This window comes from Lactuca serriola, chromosome 9 (genome assembly GCF_051521515.1).
Source record: "Lactuca serriola cultivar US96UC23 chromosome 9, Lser_US96UC23_V15, whole genome shotgun sequence".
Taxonomy (NCBI): domain Eukaryota; kingdom Viridiplantae; phylum Streptophyta; class Magnoliopsida; order Asterales; family Asteraceae; genus Lactuca; species Lactuca serriola.
Genome location: NC_136416.1, coordinates 114,435,744 through 114,460,473, shown reverse-complemented (window position 1 = coordinate 114,460,473; position 24,730 = coordinate 114,435,744). Strand labels below are relative to the sequence as shown.

Below are 24,730 nucleotides of genomic sequence, written 5' to 3'. Positions count from 1 at the left end.
CGTCAAAAGAGCTATGCTGACAAGAAGCGAAGACCGATGACTTTTGAAATTGGAGATTCGGTTTTGCTTAAAGTCTCGCCGTGGAAGGGACTTATAAGATTTGGTAAAAGGGGAAAGTTGATTCCAAGGTTTATTGGACCGTTTAAAGTTCTTCAGAGGATTGGGAACCAAGCTTACAAGCTCGAACTACCAGAAGAACTGAATGGAATTCATAACACTTTTCATGTGTGTTATTTGAGGAAGTTCACGGGAGAAGTTCCCGACATGATTCCACTTTCGGAGTTGAGAATCAATGAGAACAAAAGGTTGATTGAAGAACCAAAGGCAATCGTTGACCGAAAGACTAAGAAGTTGCGACGCAAGATGGTCGAGTTAGTGCTTGTCCGATGGAAACACACGAATGGGTCAAATCTCACCTGGGAGACGGAGAGTGACATGATGGGTCGCTATCCGCAGTTGTTTGTTGATGTGTGATTCCGGGGACGGAATCATTCTAAGGTGGAGAGAATTGTAACGCCTGTGTTTCTGGGCCTGTCATTAATGTTGATATAATAGTCTAGGTTAACCTTTGTAACCCTTTTTGAAATAATAGAAGTGTATTATTTGAGTATTATGTGTTTTGTGCTTAATTGCTTAATTATGTGGTTGGATTAATTAAGAATAAAAATAAGCGTCAAAATTTAAGTGTAAAATAAACTTGATATCTTTGGATAATGTTGTAGTAGTTGAAACGAGGTTTCCGAAAATATATAGAACGCCCAAATCTGACTTCGTATGAGGAAGTTATGATTTATCGAAGTTTCGGCTTAGCGGTATGTAGTTTGAGATCGAGCGGTTTTTAGCCGAAACAATCTAAACGAGAATCGAAGATCTCGTTGTTGGTATCGAAGCGATGAAAAGTTAGGCGAGAACGGACGTCAAACGAAGAAGTTATGAATTTATAACGAAGTTTTTCTGTCCCGACTTATTAAAAATAAATAATAAAAATAAAGTCAAAATTAGCCGACAGAGTCTAAACGAAAGTTGTAGAGCGTAGTCTCACCTACGCGTGTATATAAAGAATGTCGAAAACGGAGTTCGTATGAAGAAGATATGAATTTTCGAAGTTTATTAAATAATTAATAATTAAATTTAATTATTAAATCCGGCATTATCCGAAGAGGAGTCATCGGACTCATCCAAAGTACGCCCAGCGTACTAGCGTACGCCCCGCGTACAGTGAAGCATGACACGCCTCGCACTCGAGTTCTTCGGATACGTAAGCAATGACGATTCTAAGGCAGTACACCTCGCGTAACGCAGTATGCCCCGCGTACTCCGAGGCTCCAACCTCCTATAAATAGGATGCGAGGGCAGCCGACTCCTTTGCTATTTTTCTCTCTTCTCTCTCCCGTTTTGCATCGATTTGCGTGCCAGAAGTACCCCGAAGCCCCGGTATCATTCCTGAGTCCCGAAGCAAGATCTGAAGCCCCGAGAATCCCGAAGAGTGTGATTCCCGAGCCGAAGCTCTGCCCGCGAGAAGTTCGATTTTTGTGAAGATCTTCCAGATCTGCTGAAGAATACTATTTCTGCAAGTCGTAGTGCTGTCCGATCATCTTCTGATCAAGTGAGTGTATACTACCTTTCATAAACACGATAATAATACAAGTATGGTTTGAGTGTATTAAGTATATTGTTGTTTATGTGTATAATTTTGTTGTTATAAGTGTGAATGTATATTCATTCTCTTCTATCTCATAGATCTGATTTACTTTCTATGAAATACGTGTTATGTGGGTGTGCCTCATCTGTTATGTGGAATATGTATTAAATGAAAATGATATACAGGTTTTAAACTATGTATAAAAATATATATTTTTATCTACTAATATGTTGGGTAGAACATGGGTAGATAGTTGGTGTGTAATAAATAGATGAGAGGCCTCGATGTTGTTGTTGTTGTTGATCTAGTTATTCAACGGAGTATGGATAACGACCACAGACTCTTTCTAGACAGTCCAGTGGAACGCTAGCAGGTTCATAACCTGTAGGTGTTGTGAACGATGTGCTCACCAGTGTACTCTATCCCCCTCATGGTTGCCTTTAGGATATCTATTGTTGAGGAAACCCCTTAGCAGTAATGTCTGTCCCGATGAAAATCCTAGATTAGGTCCCTTGAGATAGATGTTATTTTAGGGACGTAAAGTGGGGATAACGGGAATGGGTAATCGGGATAGTGATTGGTTGGTGAAATTAAATATAATTTATTTATTGTGGGTTGAAAACCCTATATGCTCACCAGGCTCCCAAGTCTGACCCACTCAGTTTTATTTGTATTACAGGAAGTGGCGCAAGGGCGTACGATGGATGGATCATCGAGTTGTTTTGTTTACAAGTCTGTATATGTATATATTTGTTGAATGACTTGTAATGTTATCGTTTATGCTTTATGGTCTGTATCGGAACATGACATCCCGAGTTTTGATTATATAATGAAAATGCATCTCTTGATGAAATGCTTTGATAAATATTATTTTATCATGTTTTGTTTTGGGAACAAATTCCGCAACACTTTTAAATCAAAAGGATTTACTCTGAAATTATTTTAAAAAGCATAAATGAAACCGGTCTTTTTGGGCCGTGATTTTGGGGATGTCACAATGTAGTAGATGACCCTTAGGATAAATCCTTAGGGAAGGTACTTAGGAATAAAGAAGATAATGGGGATGGGTAATTGGGTTAATTGTTTGATGATTAAACATAATAATTATATTATTGTGGGTTGAAAACCCTATGTGCTCACCAGGTTTCCCAACCTGACCCACTCAGTTTACTTGTATCATAGGTGACGATGTGAAGTTACATTACACTAAGAGATTAAGGAGATATAGATCACTAGTGTAAATGAATGTAAGCTCTGTTTATGCTTATGTTTTTGTATTGACGATGACATCTCAAATGTTTTAAAGTTAATAAAGATACATTTCTTCGGAAATGCTTTGATAATGAAATTATCATGTATTTTTTCTGGGAACAAATTTCGCAACGTTTTTATTAAAAGAGATACTTTGATTTTTATAAAGCATAAACGAAATCGGTCTTTTCTGGCTGTGAAAATGGGGATGTCACAAAAACTGCCAAATAATATTAATTATAATATAAATTAACATTAATAATATGAAACTTTCAAAGTAAACAAAAAATACTTGTTCCACACATCCAAATTCTCGGCCAAAAAAATAGTCTTGCGGCACCCGGTCATTTATTTATTTTCCCAAAATTCTTCACACAAAACGTATATAAGACATAGTCTAACTGAATCATCATCGCTAGCTTCTAGAAATGAAATATTTAAAATAAAACTTTTCAAGTCACATATCTTCACCGAACTGTTTGTATGGTTCGGAAATAGCCGTTCACGTAATATACATCGTTTTTTACTAGTAACGTTTTTTTTCTGATACTTTTTTGTCAATCATTTTGGAATACTCGCCAAAATTAAACCCGGTTATCAAAGAAAACTCTTTCAGGCCATAAACCATTTTCGTATCCCCCACTCTAAAATATAACCGTTGTATGCCATTTGTGGATAAAACGGCGTCCGACCGTATCTGATGAAGAAAAATTTTATGGAACATCAATTCGTCCCCTTGTAAATGAGGGACGTCTAACAAGTAACCAAACACAGTTTGTCTAAAACTATCACATTATGCACCATGTAGCACCTCCAAGACTTCCCAAATGTTACACCCCGATACTTTTAAGTTAACAACTAGTGTCTTTAAAATATCGAGATATTAAGTGGAATAAATAAATAATCCAATATTCAAATTACAAACATAAAAATGCATTAAACAACATTCAAACAATAATTTCAATGTTTTTGCCGAAAAACAAAAACATATTCTAACCATTTTTCAACATACAAGTTAAATATCGGGATATTAAACGAACGACAAGTAAAAAATAAGAAATTATTCTATTCATTTTACTTAATGTACAACAAGTCAATGCATATTTTACGCAATTTATACGTGTACATTCAACACCTCCTCTAAGTTTAGTTTCGCAGTAGGTCCACCTCTACCGTGAGAGCGGCCACTAGAAGACATACTAGACGAAGATGCGTCTTGTCTCTTAAAATGCTCCTGTAATGGGGATGAAACTGAATTCCGTTCACCATATACATATTCTTGAAATAACATGTAATAAGAAGACGTCGTCTCCTCATCAGTCGATGATATGTTATTTTTTGGTCGTCGTCCCTCCTAAAACAGTTTAACATATTAAAGATGCATACAAAAGTGTAATAAGCAACTTTTTTAAATTAAAATAATATTTACAAACCTTTGTCATTTCAAAAATCTTGTTCACATCAATCCATTTCAATTTTTTTGTACCACTCCATCATTTCATCCGAGGTGTGTCTCGGTTGTTTCTTAACGCAAAGCCACAAACACGAACAACTGGAAGCATCTCATATATCCATATCTACTATTTTCACAATTATATTAATAGAAATTAAAATAACTAACATAGCAATAACATCTTATTTAAAATAATAATAAATTTGTATACTCTAAATGCCACCGTAAATCCTGAAATGGAGTATTTAAAAGTTTGACGACGCTACAACGTTGAAAAATATTTATCTATCTTGTTCCACGTATCCTCAAGGTCGTCAAAGGTAAAATCCCAAAGATAGCTACCCCAAGCAAAACTGCCAAAAAAATATTAATTATAATATAAATTAACGTTAATAATATGAAACTTTCAAAGTAAACAAAAAATACTTGTTCCACACATCCAAATTCTTAGCCAAAAAAACTAGTCTTGCGGCACTCCGTCATTTATTTATTTTCCCAAAATTATTCACACAAAACGTATATAAGACATAGTCTAACTTAACCATCGTCGCTAGCTTCTAGAAATGAAAGATTTAAAATAAAACTTTTCAAGTCACAGATCTTCACCAAACTAATTGTATGGTTCGGAAATAGCCGTTCACGTAATATACATCGTTTTTTACTAGTAACGTTTTTTTCTGAGATTTTTTTTTCAATCATTTTGGGATACTCGCCAAAATTAAACCCGGTTATCAAAGAAAACTCTTCCAGGCCATAAACCATTTTCGTATCCCCCACTCTAAAATATAACTGTTTTATGCCATCTGGGATAAAACGGTGTTCGGCCGTATCTGATGAAGAAAAATTTTATGGAACAGCAATCCGTCCCCTTGTAAACGAGGGACGTCTAACAAGTAACCAAACACAGTTTGTCTAAAACTATCACGTTGTGCACCATATAGCACCTCCAATACTTCTCAAATGTTACACCATGATCCTTTTAAGTTAACAATAACTTTAACATTAAAAATTTTATAATCATTCTGAAAAAACAAAAAAAATTAAAAAAGTTTACAATTATTTCCTTTAAAATATCGGGATATTAAATGGAATAAATAAATAATCCAATATTCAAATTACAAACATAAAAATGCATTAAACAACGTTCAAACAATAATTTCAATATTTTTTCCGAAAAACAAAAACATATTCTAACCATTTTTCAACATAACGACAAGTTAAATATCGGGATATTAAACGAACGACAAGTAAAAAACAAGAACATATTCTATTCAATTTACTTAATGTACAACAAGTCAATGCATATTTTACGCAATCTATACTTGTACATTCATACAAACACTAACCAAAAACATATTGTAACCATTTTTCAACATAAACGACAAATAAACAAATGACAGGTAAAAAACAACATATTGTAGACATTTTACTAAATGTACAACAACTCAATGCACCTTTTACGCAGTTTATACTTGTATATTCATACAGCCACTAACCAAAGAGCATCAAAACTTTAAGGCTACTAATAAATAATATTCTATTTATCAAATACAACATAATTACTAAATAATACACAATATAGTTTCATTTTTTTTTATAAAAACTAATAGAATAAATCATAAATAAAAAAACAAAGACTACATAAATATTGAATAAACACAATATGAGTTAAGATCTTACATATTTGCGGGATTGTTGAAAAAATCGTCCATCTTGTTGAAGAAATCGTCAAAGGAAATGAGAGAGAGAGAGAGAGTTTCTTCAAGTTAGAAAGTGAAAAATGAAGAAAAAAACGTTTTTATACTAAATCCAACACAAAATCGCAGATGGACTGGTCCATCTGTGAATGTACAAGTGGCTAAAGCATGCTTGTGCTTTAGCCACTTGTACATTCGCAAATGGACTGACAAAATCGCAGATGACATTATTCTATTTGCGATTTTAGGAGCTAGATTTGTAATTTTGCCTTTTTTGACTGTTTTCCACAAAGTAATTAGTGTACTAGGCTAAATTTGTAAATAACCATTTATATAATTATGTAGTAATTATTTTATCTAGTTTTCAAATGTAAGGTTAAAACATTATGTGTTGCATTGTAACCCACAAAATAGTAACTAACTAGGATGTACTCCCTTTGTTATGAAAGTTTTATTTTAGTAAAAGCTTAAAAAATCATGTAGTTTTACAAGACATAAATTTCTTATGATTTTATAACATAGATTATGCAAATAATATCTTATATTTAACATAAAGATGAAAACATGTAAATTTTTGTGTGATAAACAAGGTTTTACTTGTATTCCCCCCTAAAAACATGAAAAAGCTTGAAAATATAGGGGGTATAAACTCACCTTGAATGGATTCGAGGGCATTGAGAGGTGATGAAGTGAAGAATTCAAGTCTAAACCCTTGAATGGAGTTGATGAACTTTCCTTGAGAATAATGTTATCCTAAAGGTTTAACACGTTTTAATGTGTGTAAATAGGATGATATGGACATGAAAATGTATTAAATTACTAGGAATTTACGAAATACTTACCAAAGATCTAGAATAAGCTTGAAGAATGGTTGAACTTGGAAGATCTTGGCTTTCTTTTTTAGAGAGTTTTGGTAAGTTAACCAAGGGAAAATGAAAAGTGGGATTCTTGGATGTGGTTACTGTCGTGACTAAAAAAAGGATGAAGAGTGTTATGATGTTTATTTGATTATACGGAGGATATTAGATTTGGTTATTTGTAGATTAATTCATAGATGTTTGGTGGTTAATAACTTGGAATACTGCCGAGTCTGCATGGGAAAATGGGGTGGGATATCACATCCTAAAGTCAAACCCTATCCTTTGTGTCTTAATGGAATCATTCTAGGATGAATCACCTTAGTTTTCGGCCATAAGGAAGGTGATTTCGGCCTAGGCATGGCTATAATCCCTTAGTACCCACTCTTATTGATGATTTCGGCCTTAATGGACTTACCTTTTGGAGTTTTCGGTCTTAATCCTTTCTAAGCTTTGAGATTTCGGTTTAGGGGTATTCTAGGGTGTTGATTTCGGTTTTGAATCATCCACTAAGGGTGATTTCGGTTTAGGAGTATTCTAGGATGGGTGTGGTACTAGGCTAAGTATTATAAAATCATGTTTTAATTTCATGATTTCTATTCCAACTATTTTGACTAATCTTGCTTTGATAAAACTTGTTTACTTCCAAAAGGTTATCGAAAATATGAGGCTGTTATATATATAGGGGATAGTGAATATGAGACTGTTATATACCTAATCTTAGGTATAGAACCTATCAAAACTACATCATTTTATTCCTTTTTAGCTTAATTTTTCTTTTCTTCTAATTATTCATATAATCAGACTTCATCTTCTCTGCGTATTCGCTTTTTTATTTGACAAAATCAGTTTCTCAAAATCATAATCATCGGATTTCATACATCTCATGCATTCAATTTTTTTTTTATTTATTTGACATCAGTACATCACTTTATAATTGTCGATGTATCCCTACAAAGTAAAATCCAATTACAATATATATGTTTAGGAACTAAATCACCAAAAAATGTGAATGGTATTCGCACAAACATGAAATCGTATAACACGTGGTAAATGTCAATTATTTAGTGTATATTAAATTCAATTATAATCCATGTGTTCTTTAAAGTAACATACAAACACGTGTTCTGTTACAACCACTTATTTTGTAATTTATAAGTAAAAGTGATGATCGAAAACAACGAATTTCCAAAATTATTGGCAAGAAATTTAAAGTGCGGGAGAAGAAAAATATAATCAAAGATGATAATAAGGAAAGTACATTAAATATTTTGAAATGATATGTGGGGAAGATCTTTTGATACTAAAAATAAGGAAATTAAAACATTAATTTATTATGATTTATACTAAAACTACGTAGTTTTGATTGGTTCCACACCTAAGCCTACGTATATAACAGCCTTATATTCACTTTTCCCATATATATATATATATATATATATATATATATATATATATATATATATATATATATATATATATATATATATATATATATATATATATACTAGGAAACTTATCGGGGGCGTGATAATCACGGCCCTAAAGAATCGATCGATAAGTTAGTTTTAAGAGATCTTAGGGAAAACACCGACTTCAGAGCTTAGTTTGATCAAGATATTGATGCTTTAACCAACGGTTGGTGCATTTATGCACAAAAAGATATTCTAAAGTGATGAGTTGCACAAGAAATAGCAATATACTTTCATATGCACAATCACAGTCAATAAAGTCTTCAAAAAGCATGTTTTGAGTCCATATCAGCATAAACCTATGAATACAGGAAGCTGTCATAACAAGGGACTTTTAGATTCTTTAAAACTTTTATCCTTTTAGCTCGTTCTTTTCTATTACTACTTACTCCCAACCAATTTCTAAATAACCGACTTTTGATAACCAAAATATATCACATAAGACCATTGAACCAAGTTTCAGAAATGAAATTAAAAAAACTTACAATAAGATTTGTAATTAATAGAGTGAAGTCAAATTGCTTTTGAAACGACCTTCAGCTTATAAGCACCATTTCCTATTGTTCGACTTCGATCGAATGAAGAACCCAATAAAATTAAAATTAATTCTTAATGAAACGCCTGCAATTAAACATAGGATTAATTAAGACAATGAATAGATCCTGTATTATAGACAATGATAAACAATTTTGTTCTTTAGTTGAAGAAAGTGAATGAAATAATAATACTAAACTTCATCTTTAACTTATTGGACACAATTTTGCACTTCTATGTAACCATGTTTCACTTTTTCCTTTTGAAATGGACACAATTTTGCACTTCTATGTAACCACCCCTGTATAAAAGTAAACCTTATTGAGTTTAAAATAGGGTGAATATTTCAATCTGTTAGAAATTTGTAAGAACTGTTACATAACCATCACATTTGTTGTCATTAATACCTTCCACCATCTTTTGTAATACTTTAACAGCAAGAGTATCAAAAAGTTAGAAAAAAGGCGTTTATTGTCATCACTTTTGACACGTGCGTTTTCTTGAAATCGGTCTCATTAGAAATTACTCTTGTTCAACAAAATGCAATTACAGTAGATCAAGCTCACTAAGATTGAACTTTAACCTACTTTATGTAGGACCTCTCTTTTTAAAACAATTATAATGAAACTAAACAACAAAATCAATTTGAAATAAAGGGGAATACCAAAGTTTATACCTCGGACACCAAATAAGTTGTTTTTGTAATCATTATATTCAAAGGTTAATACAAATTATGTCGTGATATTATACCAAACAACTCAATTAACTCCAGTAAGTCAATGATTATCGCTTCAAAATACACAAGCGACTTGAGATTACAAAAGACGATAAGCAAAAGAAAAGTAAGTAGACAGGGAGAGGCCTAAAATAGAGCAAATTTGATTCACATATATACAAACTTACACCAATTGAGTATATAATACCCTTTTTATGATGAAAAATTCAATTCAAATGAAACTGAAAGTATTTTTTTGGTTTAGTTGACAATACCAGAAATTGTTGAGGGTCTGGCCACGTTGGGAGCTTTCTCTTCGCTTCCCAAAACTTTAAAGTTGTTATTGAACCCATATATAGTAGCACCAAGCTCCATAAGGTCGAACGCCTTGAATATATATAGATGGTTTGTTCTTAATCATGTTCACATAATCCATGCTACCACTTTTTGTGATGATACGTGGCTTGGTAGTCCGAGTTGACTGGTGGTTGTCGAGGCCAACAAAAATAATAACCCTAAATAATACACACTAAAATAGTGTATAGTGGTAAAGGGGTAGAATCCACGAATATTGGTTCAATTTATAACTCTATGAAAAATTTCTTTGTAAAAATACTTGTAAATTAACAATAAAAATAAAATGGGGGGTTTTGTTGTTTTGAAAAACTTGAAACAAACTAGAATTAACTATGATTTAAATAGACAATTTCAACAAAAATAAGGGTTTGGTGTAAAATTAATAAGGGAGAGATGGTTGACTTAAAGTTTCCTCACTTTGACTTTTGATGAACATATCATTAGAATCCAATGGTGCAATACTTTGATTTAAATCCTTAAATTGGCTATAGTAATCCAAGGAGCTTGAGATTACCTAGACTTTTCTTAATTGTTGAAATGGCTAGAGAAGCTCATAACAATTTCCTTAGTCAAAGTCACTAATTCCAAATAGCATGTAATTAGTGAAAGTTAACTAGCATTAAGAACCAAAAAGTCACCAAATCCAAGAGGGGTCAAATGCTTTCACCACCATGTTGGAGGAAATGTTTTTATGATTGTGTGAAGCAAAAACAACACAAAAATCATTTGTTGCTTGCTAATTTGAGGATCCTTTACTTAATCAAGAAATTAACCAACTAATCACCACAAACACATTTAAACTCATGAACTAAAACATATAAGTAGTGATAAGATGTTAAAACACAAAACATTCCCATAAAGATTTAAGAACATGTTCATGGATTCTTCAACATTCAACAAAAGTTCAAAGGATTAACCAAAAGTCAACCAAGATTAGTTTACCCAAGCATGGCTAAACCCAAAGAAACAAAGTTAGAGAAAATTGTACCAAACATTAAGCAAGAATCAAGAGGTAAAAATATGATGTTCTTCAAGTGTTCTTGGCCTTCAAAAGTCTTCAAAACTCCAGAGAGAATCTCCAAAAATCGGATGTCCAAGAGTCCCCAAAAGATGGGCACCAACCTTCCTCAAATAGCCTTCCAAATGGATTTCCGAAATTGCCCCTGCAGGAGGTTGCGCGACCCGCGTGCTGCTGCGCGGGTGGTCCCTGGATGTAGCATCTTTGAGGTTTGGGCCTCCATAGCTTAGCCCACTTGGTCCAGTTTGAGTCCAATCAGCTCCTAGCCCATTTTTCTTCAAGTTTTCTTCATTTTAAGCCCAATTTGATTTCTCCAAATCCTCCAAAGCTCGTGAATTCGCCCGATTTATGATCTACGCGCGCTTGAATATTCTCCCGCATCTTGCAAATTCAAACTTCATTTTCTCTAAGCCTTCAAATAACCATTAAGCCCGCTCCATGCATAATCTCCACTACCCATCAAGCCCAAAATCCTTGATGCCCTCTTATTCCAATCGCTTTCCCCACGTCCCGAACATTCCCGCTCTACTAATTTCCATGAAATCTGCAATAAAGTTCACAAAACTAGAAAATACCCGAAATTGTCATAAAATAACAAAAATGAAAATATGCATGGAAATTAACTAAATTATGGATGAAATAAACTAAAATAAACTATAAAATATAAGTAGTTAAAATAAACTATCAAATCACCCCAAGCTTAAACCTTACTTGTCCTCAAGTAAGACAAGACTAAAATGAACTCGGGATGAACTATCCTAAGGAAAGTAAAAATAATGGATAGAGCCACAGAACCTGATCACCGTTAGTCAACATGGTCAGAATTGATCTTGCTATTACCTCACGAATTTTTCATCTGATGACAATGGTACCATAAACCACAGCCAGGAAAACTCCTTTAGGTGAGTAAGGAGGGATGAGCAGTCGCAGCCTCAATGGAACATGCATACAATGAAGAATATCTATAGTAGGGAGAAAGCAGCTGGATGGGCTCGGGTGGAGCTCTTCTTTAAATGTACACTCTGATCTCACGTTTGCCGGTTTCTCTCATGTGTAACTAGGTTTAATCGCTCGGGCACCGTTGTAGGAATCGGCTAACTTGGTGTTGGCCCAAACCTCCCGTAGTATCCAACTCGACAGTCTCCCTAACATCACCAATTTGCGAAAAACAACTCGATCTATATACAATAAAACATACCTAAATAAATGAATATCAAACGCCGGGTGACCAAAATGTTAGAAAATTTAGTTCAATAATTGAACTGGTCACCCTTCTCAGATTTCTGCAGCTGGGAATTTGCCTGCCTCTTTTTTTTTTTTTTTAACATACTTGAAGGTAATGTAATAACAACCCTTTGACTCAAAATTTGGTTCCAAAAGTGTGTAAGTGGAACCGAAAGGGTAGTAATATAATCCGAATGGTCTAAGCGAGAAAATGACCACACGTGTGGAGCAAAAAGATATAATGTAAGCTCCTCTTCAAACTTGCGATTTTTTTTTGGATGAAAATGTCCACATGCGGACTGAAAGACTTCTCTAAAATCCTAAGAAAATTGCAAAAAGATGTGGTGATGTAAAAAGACCGGATATGGATTCTACTCTGGGACAAGCACTAGTGCTTCATCCTAACGGTTCAAACATGATCAAGTGTGATCCTCTCGGCGGTAGTGACCGCAAGGCTAAGACATCCATTGCTATAGTATATCCTACAATCATTAGTATTGTATGCATAATTCTTCATGAAAACTACCTGTCCATGATCACTTACCCATTTAAGCTACCAGCATCTGATCCCAAGTATGAGATCCCAAACTGCAGCTAATGGTCCCCGTTCGATGGGTGAGATAACAACAAGATCCTGGACCAATAATGATACAATAACTGTGAACCTATTCCATGGCATCCAGGGGGTGAGAATAAACAGACAACAAAAATGCATGAATGTTAATGCCCTAAGCTAAAAGTTATGCAAAAATATAAAAGTAGAAAAGAAGAAAATAAAATTTTTTTGGATTTAAAAAAATGAATGAAAATTAGCTTAAAACTAAAATGTTATGCAACCTAATTAAAAATGCATGAAAAAATAAAAGGAAAACGAAATGCCCCACCCCAAGCTTAAGAACAAGCATTGTCCTCAATGCTTAAGGTAAGGGCAAAAATGACCTAAATTGGAGGATTGGATGACGGGAGATGTCTGTGGCGGTGATTTCGTGAAATTACGACCGGTAGAATTTCGACAATCTTGAATTTTCCGGCGAGGTGGTTGTTGGAAGGTTATATGAGAGGAATGGAGTGGGAGGTCAAGATGATTAAATGAAGAAGAAGGGAAGCTGAACATTTTAATCTATGGGTCAAAAAGGGTTAATTTCGGTCAATGTTGGTCAAGAAAAGTCAAAAGGTCAACTCATTAAAACCTTTGGTCAACACCTGGTCAAATAATAGCCAAAAATAGCCCAAATTGCCCAGCACAGTGCGCGGGTCGCGCAAACCTTGCAGTTAAGTCTTGGGCCAATGTCGCTTCATCACACCTGGCCGCGCAACCCACCCACGCAACAGCACGCGGGTCGCGCAACCCGCTGATCCCGATCTTCCTTTTTGCTTCATTTTTCTTCGTTTCTTTGCATTTTCTTGGATTGGAAGGCCCCAAACATATGGAAACACTTAATTCCTTCAAAGACAACTCCTTGAGGATCCCAAAAACATCTTCAAACTTCTTTATTCGAATTTAAAAACACGAAAGCACAATGCTTTCCAAAAATGCCATTCTTTAACGTCTTTGGCGAGACGCCTCCAAACTTCACTTTAATACTTTGGGGCATCCAAATGGATGACATCTTGGACATCTGAATCAAAACCTTCATTGAATGGATTCAGTCGATGTCCATTAACCTTGCAAATTTGCCCCGTGTCTGCATTTTTTAATTTCCACACCTCCATTGGGACTTTTTTCTTGTATTTGACTTTCTTTTTACGGGAGAACCATACCAGACTTAGACCTTTGATAATAGCAATCATCCAACCATATTTTTTCTTGTACTTGTTCAGTATGGTGACCAACTCTTCCCTCTTTGACATGGTGGTTGAGTAGGTGACCGGTTGGGCGTCTTCTTTCTCGTGATAGGTATCCTTTGAAGGGTCTGACAGATTTATCGTTTCCGGATCTTGTGGTTGTTCTACCACTAGAGTTAGTTTCTCATTGGTAGTGGGTGGCTCAATCTCTCTTTCGTTAACCCTTATTACTTCCTTTACAGTTTCATTGACAACATTCTTAATTTCTTCTTCCTCTTTGACAACTTCTTCCACTTCTACTTCTTCTTCCTCTTCTTCATATAACACTCTTGGGCCCTCAAAAGTTTTCTCATCTTTCAAAGGAATGCAACATGCGTTATGACATGGGCTCTCTTCAGATTGTAATTTGTGTTGAGCTTCCACTATACTCAATGATTGAGCAATTTGTGTTATTTGTTGCTCTAAGCTTTTGAGGGTAGCTAGAGTTGTTTCTTGGAAAATTTGGGTGGAATTGGCAATGCTTTTCACAATGTCCTCTAAGGACATGCTTGGTGTTTCAGTTTGTTGAGGAGGGTAAGGATAGGGTTCTTGGAATAGTGGAGTTGGTTGGTATTGGCTACTTCCCCATGTTTGGTATGGGTTTTGGTAATGGTTATTTCCCCAAACTTGGTTGTTGTCCCACCATTGATCATGTTGAGGCTGATCATAACTCCATTGGTTTGACCGGTAGTAGCATCCCTTATCTTGCACTTCTTCCCATTCTCCTTGTAAATATGGACACGTGTCAGAATGATGTCCATTTTGGGCACAAAAATCGCAAAGAAGAGGTGTGGGTTGCACACTTTGGTCACTTTCAATCATCATAACTAACTGAGCTAGCTCAGAAAGTTGGTCTTCGGTGCAAGGATTGTTCATTTCCAAATCATACTTTTTTTTTTAATTTCGGGGTTTTAGATTAGAGTACCTGCACAATGAGATGTAGGCATAGAGAAACAAACTGATTAAATCAAAACCAATCCCCGGCAACGGCGCCAAAAATTTGGTGGTTGTCGAGGCCAACAAAAATAATAACCCTAAATAATACACACTAAAATAGTGTATAGTGGTAAAGGGGTCGAATCCACGAAGATTGGTTCAATTTATAACTCTATGAAAAATTTCTTTGTAAGAATACTTGTAAAATAACAATAAAAATAAAATGGGGGGTTTTGGTGTTTTGAAAAACTTGAAACAAACTAGAATTAACTATGATTTAAATAGACAATTTCAACAAAAATAAGGGTTTGGTGTAAAATCAATAAGGGAGAGATGGTTGACTTAAACTTTCCTCACTTTGATTTTTGATGAACATATCATTAGAATCCAATGGTGCAATACTTTGATTTAAATCCTTAATTTTACTATAGTAATCCAAGGAGCTTGAGATTACCTAGACTTTTCTTAATTGTTGAAATGACTAGAGAAGCTCATAACAATTTCCTTAGTCAAAGCCACTAATTCCAAATATCATGTAATTAGTGAAAGTTAACTAGCATTAAGAACCAAAAAGTCACCAAATCCAAGAGGGGTCAAATGCTTTCACCACCATGTTGGAGGAAATGTTTTTATAATTGTGTGAAACAAAAACAACACAAAAATCATTTGTTGCTTGCTAATTTGAGGATCCTTTACTTAATTAAGAAATTAGCCAACTAATCACCACAAACACATTTAAACTCATGAACTAAAACATACAAGTAGTGATAAGATGTTAAAACACAAAACATTCCCATAAAGATTTAAGAACATGTTCATGGATTCTTCAACATTCAACAAAAGTTCAAAGGATTAACCAAAAGTCAACCAAGATTAGTTTAGCCAAGCATGGCTAAACCCAAAGAAACAAAGTTAGAGAAAATTATACCAAACATTAAGCAAGAATCAAGAGGTAAAAATATGATGTTCTTCAAGTGTTCTTGGCCTTCAAAAGTCTTCAAAACTCCAGAGAGAATCTCCAAAAATCGGATGTCCAAGAGTCCCCTAAAGATGGGCACCAACCTTCCTCAAATAGCCTTCCAAATGGATTTCCGAAATTGCCCCTGCAGGAGGTTGCGCGACCCGCGTGCTGCTGCGCGGGTGGTCCCTGGATGTAGCATCTTTGAGGTTTGGGCCTCCATAGCTTAGCCCACTTGGTCCAATTTGAGTCCAATCAGCTCCTAGCCCATTTTTCTTCAAGTTTTCTTCATTTTAAGCCCAATTTGATTTCTCCAAATCCTCCAAAGCTCGTGAATTCGCCCGATTTATGATCTACGCGCGCTTGAATATTCTCCCGCATCTTGCAAATTCAAACTTCATTTTCTCTAAGCCTTCAAATAACCATTAAGCCCGCTCCATGCATAATCTCCACTACCCATCAAGCCCAAAATCCTTGACGCCCTCTTATTCCAATCGCTTTCCCCACGTCCCGAACATTCCCGCTCTACTAATTTCCATGAAATCTGCAATAAAGTTCACAAAACTAGAAAATACCCGAAATTGTCATAAAATAACAAAAATGAAAATATGCATGGAAATTAACTAAATTATGGATGAAATAAACTAAAATAAACTATAAAATATAAGTAATTAAAATAAACTATCATTGACCCAATCAATCATAAAGAACTTCTATTGAATCACATCCATCAGGTTCACTATATTGGGATGATTCAACATTTTCAAAATAAATACATGTATAACAGTTAAATAGAACACCATAAACCCATAAAATAAAAGGATGGTAGATCATAAAATTGAAAATTTCAAAATCTAGCAATTTCAAACAAAATCACAGTCATGCATTCATCAAACACTTACTATGTACAACAAGCGTTAGCCATATCATTTGATATTATTTCAAAGATTGGTCAGAACCAGCTTCAAATGTAAAAACCAGATCAGGTTCTTCTTCCTTCAGAGCATTAATGGCCCTGTCCACAGATTTCATCTATTTGAATAACCAACAGATAAATTAGTATAACTTCGGTAAAATGCATACATCTATGGTTTAATAGAAACAAAAGTCTTTCTCTCAATATGAAAACCAAACTTTGTAGTATGCCCTTTTAACTTAAAAATCAAAAATAAATATAGAAGTTAAAATAGAAAAATAAAGAAACTAATTTAGCATCTATTTGTAAGCAATAGCAGATTTCAGAAACCCTATTTTCTCTTGATTACAACACAAGGGTAAAGTTGAGTTCCTCTTTTTGATTAATCACAGCCAAATCTCTTCTATTATGATAATATCAACACCGAACTTTCTAGTTGATACTTTTTGTTCTTTAACATGAAAAGAAAATTACCATTTTTACAATAATTTGACATGACAATGATTTCAAGCACATAAATAATCAATCATGCAAAAAAAATAGGAAAAAATCACCTTAATTTGGGCTTCCATGGCATCAATTTTGACAATCGAAATGGGCGCACCCGATACTGTAGGATTGATTCCGTTAAACCACCAAAACCAAAAAATTAGAACAAAAACTATCAAACAATCAACATATCAGTCGATTACGGTTCTTCATTTTAAAATCTAAACATGATCAATCACGTAAAAGGGAACTTCTGGAGAAAGAAGACATCAGTTTAGGGCTCAAATAAGCACTCAAAGCCAAATTAAATATAATCAAATTAGAAAACCTAAACATACCCTTAATTCTATTAAAAAAAATTAAGAAATAATGCAGCCTGGAAAAGTGTCTATACAAGGAGGCAAAGGAGAAATAGAGATATGTCATAGCAGCGTTAATGATGAAGGGCGTTGATGGAAGGGTTGTGTATGCATAGATAGAAAAGGAGTCCCAATTCAAACCATCAATTAAGTAAGACAGCAAAACCCTAAACAAACGACTTTTGATTTTAAAATTTTCAACTAACTAACTCCACTAAAATTATTTATGTCAAATAGCAGCCCTACAATAAATAATTTGCTAAAAAGTAACGACTCGCGAGTATAACCAAGTATTTCTTCATTCTTTTATTGTTGTATTTTTTGGTTACCTTTTGCAATATCGTTTTGAACTTACGGAATTTATGACTTCATCACAAAAAGCCTTTGTGATTGCTTATTATTGATTTTACACCTACATCCAAACCAAGTCATTACAATCTTCAAGGTATCTATATGATGCGGCGATAATGAATAATTTCATACAAAAGTTAGTTTCGAACGACAATTATTGCCGGCCTATTTTGAGTTAAAAATTGTATTAGGTGATTTTTTTTGGTACGTATTAACATTAAAAAAATGAAAAGTGATGCACCATTAAAGTTAGTAGAAAAGTTCTAATTAGGAGTAAACTATATAACCAATATATTAGACATAGGTTTGTATGAACACTATACTCGAGTTGATGGATAATTAAAAAAAATTACATTTATATCAATTAAATACATTATTTTTCTAAAAATGGTCAAGTTAATGGAAATTGATTTTTCAAAACTTCATAGAAATTTATCTCTTTTTTACATTACAAAAAAAAAATCATTAATCTCAATGCATGATATGTCTTAAAACATTTTTATGAAACTAAAGTAAATTAGAATTACTTATTTGTAAGAAGATCTAATAATATCAAGAAAAATTTGTATATATTTTAGTTATTAATTCATAAAAAATAAAACTTGGAAGAGTAATATAAAAAAACATCTTGTGATAAGGGGGGTGTGCCCTTAGGAAGTGATTGTTCATTCAACCACAAAAAAAATATAATAGTAGTGAAATTACATTTGCATTATTTTACTAAAACTTATCAACCTTGTATGCCCGTTTAAAATGTAACATTAAAGTGTCACGTATTAACTCCTAATTCTTGTTTCTTTGAAAATTTTTTTGAACTATTGTGTTTTAATGGTATTTGTCATTTATAATTTTAATTGTTTTAATATATTAATCATTCCATGAATTGGCTATTATTTCAAAACCACCACCGTACAAATCAATTTAAGCTAAACTAAACAGGCAAGTAACAGCAAATTTAAGTATACAACGGCGGATATAAGTATACAGTATGTACATGTTCATTTTCAGAGATAACTTCTAATCTAAAAACACAAAATTTACGTATATTCCTACTATAATCATCTTCTAGGTGTTACATACATATTCAACGTTATATAACAAATGAATAAGAAAATTCAGTGAATCCATATCATTTTTATTGAAGATTAAATTTAAAGTAGTTTAACCTAAAAGTCAAACTGATTACAACAATTTGTTTGACGAATCTGGACTTGTAAATATTTGAGTAATCATGTAAATGGATAAATAAATAATCAATTAAATGAAAAATGTAATTATAACATCACGATACATAAGTAGTTTAATAGTGTTAATGGACAAATTACTCATAACATTAAAATATGTATCCAAGCCAGTTATGACACAAAATCACAGAACATATGAGCCATCAACATTAGAAGGTAGGAAATGTTCTATGCATTTTCAATATCTACAAGTGGCTTACCAAAATTGAGATTGAAAATCAAATATGATGGTCGTTTCTATTGATTGATCACAAGAAAATTCTACATAGAATCAAGAATTGCATCGTCAATCTCACATAAAAGAAGAAAGGAAACAAATTTTCCAATCTATACGCACCGGAGACACTAAGCCGAACCCAGTCACCCACTAACCTTGGCTGGGGTGTGTTCTGTATAATAAAATTACCGATATTACATAAAAATCCACTTACATACATACAGATCGGGTTTTAAAAAAAAATCAGTATAATGTAAGAATATAAGAATTGCAAGAATGAGTGTTTTCGTCATTAACTGAGGAACAAATAAGAACAACTTTACATACGTATACAGAGCTTGAAACACAAAGAAATCTTATAAAATCTTGCATGTTGTGTGGGCGATAGAGAGAGGAACAGCAGTTGGCGAGGCTTCTATAGATGGCGATGAGTGATGTTGAATGTCATGGTTGTTGTGGTGAAGAGAAATATGGAGTATAAACTCAGTGATGGTGGCATTCTGGCGAGTGAGAAGATGATTGTCATCGTTGCTGTAAACGGAAGTCGTCGAACACCGGCAGGAGAACGAAGAAGGATAAACCAAATTAGGGGAGAATGGAGATGCGGTGTGAATGCGTATGCGTCGTGAAGGCTGTGGGGAAACATAGTGATGGCAGCTGTAACTGTTGGTGTTCAAAAACGTTGGTGGCGGCAGTGTTTCTATAGAAGCCTCACCATCTTCATTCACTGCCATCATTTCCTAAAATCTTTCGCTCTTCGTCCCTCTCTGTCCCTCTTCATGGTGTTTTGTATTTTTGTTGGTAGTGATGAGTACGGGTAGTAGTCGCGGGTTAGTTTAGGGCATTATACACAGACTGTTCAGAGAAAGAGGCATCATGGAGGACAAGTGACCGGAGTTATAGTAGTGACTGATGGAGGATATGGTTGAGTGATCTAAGAGGGTGTTTGTTTTTTCTCCACAGATCTGCGTGGGCTCTTTTGTGTGTGCGGCGCAGACCACGTGCAGACTTAAAGGTTTGCAGTGTGTTTGTTTTTCTAAAGTGCGCAAACATAAAAACGTATGTGCGAGGTCTTCACCACACAGACTTGGGTCAACCTCTTCTAAAGTCTGCTAAAGTTTTAAACCTAAAAAAAAAAGAACACGACCTTTTCTATCCTCCTCCTTCGTCAAACATCCCACCTAGTCTATATTTCTCCACCCGACAGAATCTTCTCCATCTTTAATCCGGTCGAACATCACCTCCGATCAGCACCCCCGCCGCCGCCCTCCTCTTCGATCCAAGGCGTCCAACGACCCGGAGACATCTCGACTAGTCGACAGTCGCGATCAAGGCCGCCAGCAAACAGGTTTCACAGATGCCTTACGTTTTTTTTTTCCGGTTCCAACATGAAATTGAACATTAATCTTGCTGGGAGAACTCTTTAATGCACTGAAAATCTTGTTTCTTGCTTCAATTTCTTGTTAATTGTTTCTTGCTTCAAATTCTTGTTTCTTGCTTTACGTTTTTTTTCCGGTTAATCTTGCTGGGAAAACTCTTTAATGCACTGAAAATCTTGTTTCTTGCTTCAAATTCTTGTTAATTGTTTCTTGCTTCAAATTCTTGTTTCTTGCTTAATTTCTTGTTAACTGTTATTGCTGGGAAAACTCTTTATAACCTATTTTGCTTTTGCTAAAGATCAATAATTATGAAAATTAAGATTAAACCAATGGAAAGAAAGTCTTGCCTTTTTTTTTTCTTGTTTATGTTTAGGTCATCAAAATATTCACAAGGTTTACACCAAACCATTTACTGGAATATTTTTAATTTAGAAATGACCCTACAAAGGAATATAATATTGTATACATAAACAAGTTGATATAGATCAAGTCTTTAAATATAATATATTAACATTGCATTCCTTGTTTATAGACAAAGGACATTAAAATTATTTTTGGAAAATCACACTTCAATCTAAAAATTCATAAGGCCAAAAGGTTGAAAATAGTAGAAATAATGTTGTGAATGCTATGAATGTTGTGTTAAAAATGTGAAATAATGATGTGAATCTTTTGATTTTGTTGAAAGTACTTTTTATTATCTCAAATTGTTGTTGAATGTTACTTGTTGATTGTTTATTGTTATTTGGTTTTGAAAATACTCTTTATTGTTTAAAATCGATATTTTTTTTGTTGGAATGTGTATGATATGCAATACCTTATGAAATCATATTTCTCAATTTGTGAATGCTACAATACCTTATAAAATTATTATTGTCTATGATATATTGCTTATTAGAAATGGGAGAAAAACAACAATGGACCAATGAACATTTAAAATGCTTATTGGATACTTGTATTAAAGAAGTAGAGAGTGTCGGTAGAAAAGGATTGAGTTTGCAGAAAGACTCATGGATAAGGCTTGGAAGAGTTCTTAAGGAGAAATTTGGGTTTGAGTTGAGTCAAAAACAAATGAAAAACGCATATGACAGTCTGAAAGCTAAATACACAGGATGTATGTATTTGAAAAACCAAACTGGTAATATATACAACTCTCAAACACACACTTTTATCTTAACAGCCGAGGAGTGGGATGATTTTAAAAAGGTATATATATATATATATATATATATATATATATTAATAAAAGAATATGTTGATTCTCCTATTGACAAGTGTTATATTATTAGAACTCGTCATTAATAATATATATTACATATTATGCCACTTGTCAATCTATTAACTATCCATTTAAATTTTCAAATTTCAAAATTTCTTACTTTAATTATATTAAATTAATAACATTAGATTAAAAAATAAAATAAAATTAATACAGATGATAAGGTGATCTAACTTCACGTATTTATTTAAATTAACGATTATAATTTTATATAACTAAAAAAAATATATGTTAAGTAATAATTTACTTAAAATAATTGATTAATAATTTTAATTTTTTAATATGAAGGTTTAGTAATTTTATAACCGTGGTTCTCACGGGTTATAAACTAGTATATATACATACATATTAAACATTTACGTTTGAAGTTGCCAAATATTCTTATATTATTTTTTGTTACATTTGGGTTTAGGGGTATTCGAAGGTTGCTTTATTGAGAACAATTCCACTGCCTTTTGTAGATCTTTGTGCATGTCTTTTTGATGGAAATAGTGTCACTGGTAATTTTAGGAGTTACTGAACTTAATCATCTTCGGTACCTGGAGCATCCTCTTGTCGTGTTCCACGACTCCAGATTACCGCCACCCCTTTTCAAGGAATAGATGATGATGGTGATGACACTTCCCACCATGAGCCACCACCTTCTGCTGCTTCACCTTCTTCTGCTTCACCATATGCTGCTTCACCATCTGGTAACCCCAACAAAAGGGCTAAACCCTCAACTCTTATACCTCCTAGTGCCTCACCGTCTGCTTCTTCACCTAATGGAACTTCTATTACTTGTGACGATTTAGCATTAGAAATGAAAAAAGCTCAGCAAAGTTTGACTAAAGGGTATACAATCCCTCAATGTTTAGAGAAGTTAGAGGTGCTTCAGTTAGGCTCTACAGATCCTTTACGCTTTGTTGCATATCATATTTTTGGAGGGACCATGAACATGAGAGAGATGTGGATGCATTTGCCCGATGTTCCCGAGATATTACGAGGATGGCTTGAGATGACGGGTACAAGTTTAGGAGTTTTGAAGGATGGAAAGATTGTCCGCTGATTTTTCTAGTGTTGAAACTATTTGTTAGGTCTTTTTGCCTTTGTTGGAACTATTTTGTTAGGTCTTTTTGCTTTTGTTGGAACTATGTTTTGTTATATTGCTACTTGGAATGTGGTTATCTAATGTTTTTTTGGTACTTGACATATGATTAATGTAATGTTAATTTGCTACTTCAAATATGCTTTATGTAATGTTTTTTGCTACTTGAAATACGATTAATGTAATGTTTTTTAAAGTTCTATTTTGTTGATTTTAGGTTCATAATGGATCACGATCAAAAGTTACTTCTCGTAATTCTTATGTACCTGTACATCCGTTATTTTTGGAAGAGGGGTGTGAAACGATTGCGGGATAATGATTTGGAAATGACGGGACATGAATACACATTGGAGTTGTTACATCGTTATCGTTTACAATGTGTTGAAGTACTACGCATATCCCGTGACTCTTTTGTGCGACTATGTGCTCATTTTAGAGCAAATTACTCATTAAAGGACCACAAACATGTATCGGTTGAGGAAAAGATGGCTATGTTTTTTATGATGATCGGTCATAATCAACGTTACGTGATTATCAAGCAGAGATTTCAACACTTGAAGCAAACAATTCATAATTTTTTTTATGAAGTGTTGGAAAAAATGATGTTTTTCGCACAAGATGTTATAGTACCAACTTCTTTTAATCCGAATCCAAACATTCCAGCACATATATATAAATATTAGATGACTCAGTTACGGGATGAAATTATACATACATTTATATAAATATTAGACATACACACTTTTAATTATAAGTTTTTGTAAAATACGTTATCGTTTTTTAAAATGTCAATATGTATTTAAATTTTTATATGAATTTGAAGAATAAAAACCAGACTTTATATTTATAATTAATTAATATAGTTTAATATATAACAAAATATTATAAGTATTAAATATTATATTTAAATTATAATTTGTAGGTTAAAATAAACTAGAAATGTATAAATATATAAACAGATGGACTAAAACGACAACACAAAGTTCATCCCCATTTTGGGGGAAATGAATAGTATAACACCATATTTGGTGTAATACTATTCATATCCCCCAAAATGAGGGAATAAATGGGGGAGTGTTCGAGAAGAATGTGGAAAGAAATGAAGGAAAAAATGGAGAAAGGGAGTGGGTTGGAGATGCTCGTATGTGTATAAACTATAAAGTGTGTTAGTTTGAGCTTAAAGAATGATGTATTGTGTTTAGAGACTTGTTTGTTTATAATACATGTTTTTGATTGGAGGAATGTTGTTCACATGGATTCTTATTTTTCAATCTACACCATTCAACTTAAATCCAATGGTCCATAACTAAGCTCCTTGTTTTTAAGATGAAAGTCTTAAAATTTAGTGGGACCCATATTATACATCATCTTTAATAAATGAAAGTTTTTTTTGTCAACTGTTATCTTCTCTTTCATTTTGACACTTGTTATTTTGTAAGAATTTTAGAAATTTTATTGTTCACTTGTCATT

At 33.6% G+C, this 24,730-nt stretch overlaps 1 long non-coding RNA gene across 1 annotated transcript; it reads right to left on the bottom strand.

The window, feature by feature from the left end:
* Nucleotides 1-15,748: 15,748 nt before the first annotated feature.
* LOC145077177 (uncharacterized) lies at nt 15,749-17,838 on the bottom strand. The gene is made up of 3 exons (XR_013693004.1): nt 17,409-17,838; nt 16,841-16,970; nt 15,749-16,502 (listed from the first exon to the last, which is right to left on the bottom strand). It is a non-coding gene; the product is annotated as an uncharacterized LOC145077177 (long non-coding RNA).
* Nucleotides 17,839-24,730: the final 6,892 nt, after the last annotated feature.